This window comes from Lates calcarifer, linkage group LG4 (assembly GCF_001640805.2).
Source record: "Lates calcarifer isolate ASB-BC8 linkage group LG4, TLL_Latcal_v3, whole genome shotgun sequence".
NCBI classification, from domain to species: domain Eukaryota; kingdom Metazoa; phylum Chordata; class Actinopteri; family Centropomidae; genus Lates; species Lates calcarifer.
This window is the reverse complement of record NC_066836.1, coordinates 24,532,700-24,542,714: the sequence shown is the minus strand read 5'-3', so window position 1 is coordinate 24,542,714 and position 10,015 is coordinate 24,532,700.

The following is a 10,015-nucleotide window of genomic DNA, read 5'->3' as shown; positions in this document are numbered from 1 at the left end:
GAGATTTCATTATTTCATGATTCGTTTCATTATTTCATGATTTAATTATTCATGATTTCATAGTGTCATCATCTTAGTATTTCATTGTTTACTTGTTTCAATTAATGATTTGATTGATTTTTGATTTCAGTATTCACGATTTCATGATTTCATGACAAGGATATTCATATAAAGCCCTGTGTTGTCTCTGTTGTAGTATTTGTACTTAGTATCAAAGTGCAGTTCTAACCAAACGTAATTCATTTGTGGAGCAGGAAACGGCATTTCACATTTTTATAAACGGGACATTTTCTTTGAAGTATATAGTTGCTGGATAAAGTATTGCTGAAACTGTATAATTCATTTATAGACACTAAAATAGTGTGGGTATGCAATGTTGAGAAAGCAGTAACTATGTAAGGATACAGTTTATTTTTTATTATTGTCATATTCTTCGCCATTATTTAACACTACCTACCAGCCATACTGCTGATACAGTTGAGTTCAGTTCACTTTATAAAGATTAACTCAATCAATCAATTAAAATTGATTAAATTGATTGATTAAATTAGCACTTCTACTGTGAGCTGAAAATTCTTTCTATATGTCTTATGTCCATGATGCTTCCAATGAGCTTCTGAAGGAACATGTCACGCAGTGATGTGTTTTAAATAGTTTTTGGAAAATAACTGACCTTGTGGCACAGAGGAAAAAGAAATATGAGGCAAAAGAGTATAGGAGCAAAGAGACGAAACTGTGTTGCTTTTTTGACAACCACTGCTACTTCTCCGCTGCGCTCACTGCTGGGCACAGGGTGTCAAAGAAAATCATCACCACTCTGCATATATATAAATAAACCCCATAGCAACAGCTCTTAGAGGGCAATGCCCTTATGAAATAGAACCTACAGACAACATGATTGAGAAATGACAAAGAGTGTGAGTGGTCTAACAGCATTCAGGATTAAAGTGTTGCATGTACAACAACAAATGCTGTGTCCCTTGAAACAATTCTGATTATTGGGTTGTTATTACTGTCATGCTCCCCTCATAGTTTCCTTGTGTTTTCCTGTTCTCCCTCCTTGTCCCCCATAGTGTCTCCTCCCCCCTTGTCTGTGTGTGTGTATGTGTTGGAGGCGTGGCTCCACAGGCTAATCAGTGTACCGTCCCTCATCACTATTCAACCATGCAGTAGAACTGAAGAACTGAGCCAATCCTCACGAGATTGTTCTGCTAAAAGCCAGTGGTATTTAGACTTATGGCCACTCAGTATCACATACGTTCTGAGTAAATCTTTTGTGTACCTCTACTAATCCCATCTCCTCTGTGCTCCAGTGCCTGTCTCGCCTCCTCACCATACTCACCTGACCTACCAGGACTTCATCTACACCCCAACCTCCACCACCATCTCCCTCATCTGCTGGCCAGCCCTGCCTTCATCATCCCTCCCCACCCCCTGTATGACTTACATACAGGCCACTGCATTACAGTTTATGCAATATTCCTAATTATATTCCTGATTTCCTACAATGTCATGTCTACAATTCGTTCCTTCAGTAGTTAATTGCTTAATTCATTAGTGGGTGTCAAAACCACTCTTAAGCATGAACACAGGTAGGTGTGTGATCATGCAAATACACACACACGTACCTTGGTGAATCTTAGATGCTTCAGTGCTAAAAGACCTTGGCAAACTGAGGTGCAGCCAATTGAGAGCAGTAATTAGAGAGACCCTCTGACAGACAATTTAATGATGTAGATGTTTGCCTTTTAACCTTGCTGGTATGAAATGTAGACATTACTTTAGACACACCACCTGTCATTATGCACCATGTTAGTTCTGGTGCTAACACCCCACCACCACCACCACCACACACACACACACACACACACATATCAAACTGAGACACAGCCATGACAGTGATTGGATGAGCCATTTGACAGCTACATTATTGCTGAGGCTGATCACCTGGTGACCATACACCTATTAGATATAGACATCTCTCTTTAGGCTGGGATCTGACATGATGCAGCACACTGATTAAGAAGCATTCACCCCTGTGGTGTTTTTTCATAGGTTCAAGAATTGTATCTTCATAAGTGGATTTGACTTGACTTTTCTAATCTGATCACTTTATTTCTGTTCATGTGAATGAACTGTTGTGAATTTTAGAAGAAAAAGGCCTTTGTCTTTATGGGGCCCAGGGTGATATTTAGTGTCTGGATCTCCCACACTAATCCTAACCATACTGATTATATGTCACCTGCACACATAATTAGAAAAAGTGTTACATTTTTTTATCTGCATGTGTATGAAACCGTCATTATGGAAGTATGTATATGTTCTGGAGGCAATGTGTACACTGAAAACAAATGGTGACATTAACATATCCTCTATCCATCTATCTATCCATCCACCCATTTCCGTACAAATAGCTTGAAATACGGATCAATTCTCAGGTCATATTTTGACCTGTACTGAATTTGAGTGTTGCAAATGAAATGTGTGACTGTAGTCTCTTTTATACAGTCCATTCAAGGCGGGAATGTTGCATTGTTATTCCGCCTTACCATTTTGTATAAAACTGAGCCGGGGGGCATTGTTGTGCAACCTTTAAGCCAATGGCGAAGGTAGTTACAGAGCCTAATTGACATCTGTGTAAAAGGCAGAGTTGGCTCAGTGGAACAGACACTGACTGATAGAGTTTGCTGTCATGCCTCTGATTTGGCGTTATGCGGCTTTGTGTAGTTCAGTGTAAACAAGCAAAGGCGGTGTAATCAAGGGTCCACTTGACACCAATACAGCATAAACTCATGAAAAAGTTAACATTAACCAGTGGGACCAAAATGGCCCATACACGCTAACTCAATGCATGGATGATCTGACAGGATTACAGGCCAAGCATTTATACCTATCTGAATGAGAAACCAAGCATTTATGCTAAAGAGAAACTGAGGGTATATAATCTTTAGATGCCCACAACTATGTCCTGGATGACCATGTACAAGATTGTACGTGTGATCTGTAGTGTGAAGCGCTTTGAGTGGTCAATCTGACTAGAAAAGTGCTATAGAAGTACAGTCCATTTACCATTTACAGTGTTTTAATCCAGCAGTTTACCAACCAGGATGTCCGATACGATGGTGTTGAATGCTAAAGCTAAAGTTGATGAAGAGCATCCTCACATAGCTCTTTCGGTGTTCTAGGTGACTCAGCGCGGTGTGGACAGTGATGGCTATAGCATCCTCAGTTGACCTGTTGGCTCTGTGGGCAAATTGATGTGGGTTGAAGGTGGGCGGGAGGCTGGTTTTGATGTGGTGAAGGGCCAGTTTTTCCGGTCTGTAGTCATTCAGGTCCTACAGGGCTGCCTTTTTGGGGACAGAGATGATGGTTGCCGACTTCAAGCAGGGAAGTATGGTGGCTTGCCACAGGGAGGTGTTAAATGTCTGTGTGAAGACCCCAATGAACTGGTCGGCACATACCTGGAGTACTTTGCTGGGTACACCATCCAGTCCTGCAGCCTTCCTTGGATTAACTGATCTTAGCCTCATCTCCTGTTCCTTCAGTTCAAGGCACAAGGGGTGTGGTAGTTGGCTGCAGTGCTGTTAGTTCTGCCTCTGTAGTTCATTAAGTGCTGCAGCCCTTGCCACACCCTCTGTGGATCACTGTGTGTCAATTTTTTCCTTGTGGGCCTGCTTTGTTTCCCTGATGCCCCTCTTTAGTTTAGCTCTAGCAGCACCATACTGTGCTTTGTCACCTGAGCTGAAGGCAGTGTTGGACCTCATCCAGGGTTTCTGGTTAGAAAACCTTTGGACTAGCTTGTAGACATGACATTGTCTGCACAGAATTTGATGTAAAACAACACAATATCTGTATATTCTTCCAGGTCTCCCTGATTGAACAGGTTCCATTCAGGTTGTCAAAGCAGTCCTGTAACTGGGATAGTGCACCCTAAGGCTAAGTTGTAATAGTTGTAGCGGTTTGCTCTGTTGTTCATGTGAGGGGGGTGCATTCAGGAAACAGGAGCAATGATGTTGGTCTGACTGACCCAGGTGGGGGAGAGAAACAGTCCTGTAAGCATGCTGGATGTTATAATAGGCACGGTCCTGGGTGCATATTCTACAGGCCTACAGGCAATTTAGAGTCACCAATTAACCACTTACACTAATTAATGTCTTTGGACTGTGGGAGGAAACTGGAGAACCCAGAGAGAATCCATACAGGCACAGGGAAATCATGCAAACACACGGGTTCTTATAACCGCTGTGAGGCGACAATGCTAGCCACTGCACCACCGATGCCAGCATTACTCATATATGCAGTATATAGTAACAACAAATATATACATTATATACTAACAACAGAAATTGTACTGTAGGGTATTTTGTAGGTGCAATTGCTTAGCAATTTTGAATCAGAAATTAATGCTAATTATTGGTTAAATTAGATTTGATTTACATTAAATCCACTTCAGGGCACCACCCTTAAAGTAAAAGGATAGCCAAAATAACTGTCAGAATGGAACACGCATTAATAATTAAATTAATGACTGCAACCAAAATTACCATATCAATACATAGTAAAGGTGGAAGGGTTTGGGGTTCTGCAGAGTATGTTCAGAAACATTTATTAGAAGGGATTACAACATAGTATATAATTTAGGTGTGTGCGTGTGTTTGTGTACTTATACACTGATAAAGTTGAACAGTGTTCTGCCATTCTGTCTCTTTGTCTTATCAGTTCCCCTCTGTGATTACCTCCTGTACCAGCTTCACAGTGGGGCGATGCGGACCCCTCCTCTGTACATTTTATATAGAATGCAAGGCAGAATAATGGCACAAAATTTCCACCTTGAAAAGGCTATGTAAAATGAGCTCCATTGTTCATTCATTTGCACCAGTGGACAGTTAATATTACTGTAGCTAGATTTAGCATGAATGTTACAGATGCCAGTGTTAAGAGTTAACTTTTGAGTTAACTGTTAAAACATTTTGCCCATCGTTCTCAAGGTCTTTTAACTTTTTTTTTTTTTTTTTAAATTTTCTGCCCACTTTTCTTCCTTCGAGAGCTTTAAGCATTTCATTTGTATTTTTGATTTGCTATAGCTCTTTTGATTATTTTCCTCCTGATCTCTGACATTACAAATGCATCCACTTAGAATACCTTAATTTATTTGTGACTGTGTAACCACAGTAAAATGGACTGTATGTAATATTATATCATTCGAAAAGATGTACTTGAACACAGGGTTATCTGTAAGCATAGTGTTGTAAACTACATTTATGTTTGTAACTGTACAGTCATTGAAAACTCTGTTTTGCAAGTCAGTGCATTCAGACTGAGATTTGCACACTCAGTTTCACAAACTGAGCAGATGAAAAACAAAAAAACAAAATACTTGTCTGTATCAGAATGAGAACAGCCTGGAGTTTGTGCCTGACCAACCAGTGTTTTGCAATTGCTAGTCAACACTATCTGTCAACTCTGATTGTGTTGAGTCAACTCATTCATTTGTGAAAGATGGACTTCGCGACCACCAGTCAACAAAACACATAAACTTGTGTCCAATGTAACATTAACTTTTTGGAAAGGTAAAAAAATTAAATGTTTAGAATAAAAAAATAATAATAATAGGACTGCCCTAGTCAGATAGCTAACATTAGCAAGCCAGCTAACTAGCATTAGCATAACTAAACTTAAACCAGTTTCTGTGTTTAGTTGACTTATATTTTTAAATGTTTAACATATAGAAAACATATAGAAAACATTACCACACAGTAAACCTGTCAGAACAGGCTGTTCTCATTTAGACGCACACACATTTCAGTATTTTTGCCACACAGTTTGTGAAAATGAGCTTGCAAGTCTTAGTCTGAATGTGTGGACTTAAAACTTAGAACTTAGACATAGAAAACCAAATGTATAGCTCTCAGCTTAAGCTTTCAGATACAAACTTAAATGTACAAACAAACTACAGTTACAGATACAAACCCTGTTTTCAAGTCAAATGGTCTGCAGCTGGTAGGTCAGTTTACTTCCTGACAGTCACTAAAATGGGATGACATCAAAGTTTAAATCCAAAGGACTAAACTAAAGGAACAAACCATGTATACTGACCATTTAAAATACTGGAGAATTATTTTAATCAATGCACAAATTATAAATATAACATCAACTTCTGTAGAACTCATCTCCAGGTGGTGGAAGACTACATTAAAGAAGAAATGAAATGTGATAAATGGAAAATTCCAGGAGTAGAAAAACACAGTATCACCCACATTATTTGACTGACAGATGATCTCTGTGCCAAATCATCACAGCAGGAGGAAAAAGGCCTTAGAACCATAAGAACAAAACTTTTTTTTAAAAAGGAGAGGAGCAAATTATGTCAAGATGTGTATGTGAAGAAAAGCGGCCACTTGATTTAGCAGAGACTCTTTAAACAGCACAGACACCTCTTCCATACACTGTCAGAGTATTCTCTGTAGATTAAATGTTGTCATCAGATCGTTATGGAGCAACAGTACATTTTAATTAGGGATGCACTGATACCGATACCAGTATTGGGTATCGGGTCCGATACCCTGTTCCTGTACTCGTACTTGTACTCTTAAAACTGTTCCGATACCACAGCCCGATACCACTTTATGGCAGCAGTGACGTTCAGTTGGGTGGTCAGGTGCTAAATGAGAGCTAAGAGGAGCAATGTCGGCAGTGTGGAAGGTATTTCAAAGAGGATGATGGTGACTAAAGTAAAGTAGACTACAAATTATGCTCTGATAAAACATCTAAAAAACCAACATGACGCCGAGTTCGAAGTGTTTGCTAATAATGGCAAACAGCAGCAACCAACTTGCAGCAAACTCTGGAGAAGAGGGAGAAGATGTTAAGAGACAACCTGCACACAGTGAAAATAACAGAGGCTCTGACCCAGTACATTGCTCTTGATGACCAGCCATTGTCAGTTGTTGTTAATATGGGATTAGACGTCTTCTCAGCGTACTGGAGCCGAGATATGAGATCCCTAGCCGACACTTCACTGACACAGTGTTGCCAAAGTACATGACTTTGTGAAGAGGCACATCCGCAGCCTGTTGCAAGACATTTCAGCCCTCAGCTTCACCACTGATATTTGGATGAGCAGCGTTAGCCCAGTGTCCCTCATCAGTTTAACTGCACAGCAGATTGATGAGGATTTTACTCCGTGAAGAGTCGTCCTGCATGCAAAACAGTGTGGGGGTTTGCACACCACCCAAGCCATCGCAGGTGTGTTTGATGACATGCTTCAGACATGGGGGGGTCCCTAAAAGTTCTGTTCATGTTGTACGTGATAATGTGAAAAACATGATCAAAGCCATGAGTGATGCTGGACTCCTGAGCCTGCCATGTGTCGCACACACCCTCCAGCTGGCTGTTAATGAGGGGCTTTTAGCACAGAGGAGCGTGGCTGATGCTGTGGCAGTCAGACAGAAAATAGTTGGACATTTTAAACATTCTGCCTTAGCCTACTCCTGCCTTGAAGATATTCTGTTTGTTAAAAAAACATGCAGTTGAATACTAAAATGTCAATAACAGTACTTTAACAGAACTTCTATTTGAGTAAAATTCAATTCAATTTTATTTATATAGCCCCATATCACAACAACAGTCATCTCAAGGCACTTTTCAAAATGTGTGGCAGTGCCATATATAATGAATGTTCAAATGCCAGTCACAGCAATTTCTTACAGCCAGAGAAAGAAACAATATCTGATGAAAATAAAACGTTTCCAAGTAAATGTACGAAGTGTAATGGCATTAATAAGTACTCGTATCGGTACTCGGTATCGGCAAGTACTCAGATCCAAGTATCGGTATCATATCGGTTTGAAAAAAAGTGGTATCGGAGCATCCCTAATTTTAATATTGGGGTATTAATTGAAAATGAGAGAATGACCTCCAAGAAGCAGAGTGGAGAGAGAGAAGCCAGGGATTGTCTAATAGAAAACTTCCCTAGGGCTTTATAGACAGTGGTACTTACTGCCACCCAGATTCAATCAGCACCATCGTATTAAATAGACCACAGCTTTTGCACAGTTTTAATTAGGGCATTTTGAAGTATGATATTTAGCTGGAATAATAATAGTTGGTGGAATGATGACAAGATGTGGAAGGTAATGAAAAGTAAAAGGAGATGTTCGTTATCAGTGCATCAGGTCAAGGTCATATTGCTGGTAAAACTAATTTAATATTTGATAAATTCAGATGTGTAGGACATCACATGTGAAAATCATTCATGAATCACAGCAGAATTACAGGTGAATCGCATTTCACATGTAATCAATTAACATGCAGTACATGTGCGGATGGTTCTGGGACATGTAACATGCTTTGTTCCTGCTACAATAAATACAGTGAACAGAAATCACAGGCATAAAAAACAATGGAAGATCTTTATATAATCATGAAAATAATATAAGTATAAAACACATCAGAAGTGCACGTACATACATACACTACAACACAAACAGTACATGGTTATTGCCTAAACTCTAGGCTAGAAGCATAATGGTAAAGTATCAGTACACTTAGGTACAATGAATGTTGTAGAGGTTCATTCCACATTGGAAACTTTATATGTTCTGTCAGAGTACAGATGTTTGTGTATGCTAAGTAATCTATATGCTCAGAGAAAAAGGCTCTAATTTGTTCAAGTAAAACATGTTCATTTGGAGAATGAGGTTCAATGATTACTCAGATCATTCTGACATTAGCTTTTACTGATTAAGTTGCTAGTCTTCCTGGGGTCCATAAATACACAAGGACAAAAATCTTGACCTTAAACTCCCCTTCCACTCTAAACTAGTTTTACTTATTGTTCCTGGAAATATACTGTTTGTTTTCAAATTCACTTGCTAAAGGGGGAAGGTTTCTCTCAGTTTCTCTTTGTTTATGAATAGATTCTGAATATTTCAGTGACAGAGCAGAAGTCATTTTAAGAATTATAAAATACATCAAAAATAAAGTAAGACAAAATTGATCACACAAAAGAGTTATTTAAAGTACTGGATTAATACATAAGCCAAAGAAATATGAGACAGACATATGAGACTATACAATTTTTAGTCAGCTGCTAGAAGTCTTTTCTGACACAGTATGACTAATGATGAACCTTTTAAAAGCCAAACATTAAGTAAAACAGGAATATGGATTCCAGTTATATCAAATTGCACATCTGCCACTCTGGACTCTGCATCTAAGATGCTGAGACACCATAACATTTGAACTTACCATAAAGGGTTCTGCTGGTCCTAAAGAGCCTGTTTGTGTTCCTCTTAAACACAGTAAGACCAAACAACAAATTTGCAGCTCAGCTTTGGCCTCTCCAGCAAGCATGTCCTAATCTCCAAAAATAACAGCCTGCTTTGTCTCCTGCCACAAAACCCTGTGTGTGCTGCATCCTTTTCCTTTAAAGATGAAAAACTCGGGAGGCCTTTTAAAATTAAAAAAGCAACAGAGCAAAACCTCCCTTTGTCATCCAGCAGTACTGTTAACTCATGCACGACCAAGCAACGGCCTGGGATGCCAAGTTACACTGGAACCAGGGAGGCCAGTCAGTTCAGCTTGCAGGCTGCTTTCACATTCGGGTTTATCCATGGCACAATGATCAGGAGGATTTGTTATAAAAAAAATAAAATAATAATATATAATTAATACAGGACCACAGGGTCATGGAGACAGTGAATTGTTTAAAAATATATTCAAAGCTTTTTCTCATTTCAAAGAGTTATTTTACTGAGAGAGGTGAGAAATTAAAGCACCACATATTCAAGCATAGTACTGTTTTGATCCATGCATAAGCCTAGACTGGCAGTATGCTGCAGAAAACTGCTGCCAAGACAGAAAGAAAGACAGAAAGAAAGAAAGAAAGAAAGAAAGAAAGAAAGAAAGGAAAGAAAGGAAAGGAAAGACCTGGTAAATCCAGCTATTAGAGAATATGATCAGTTTAAATTAACTTGTAGCATTTATTCATTATGTAGGCCTATGTAATTTAGGT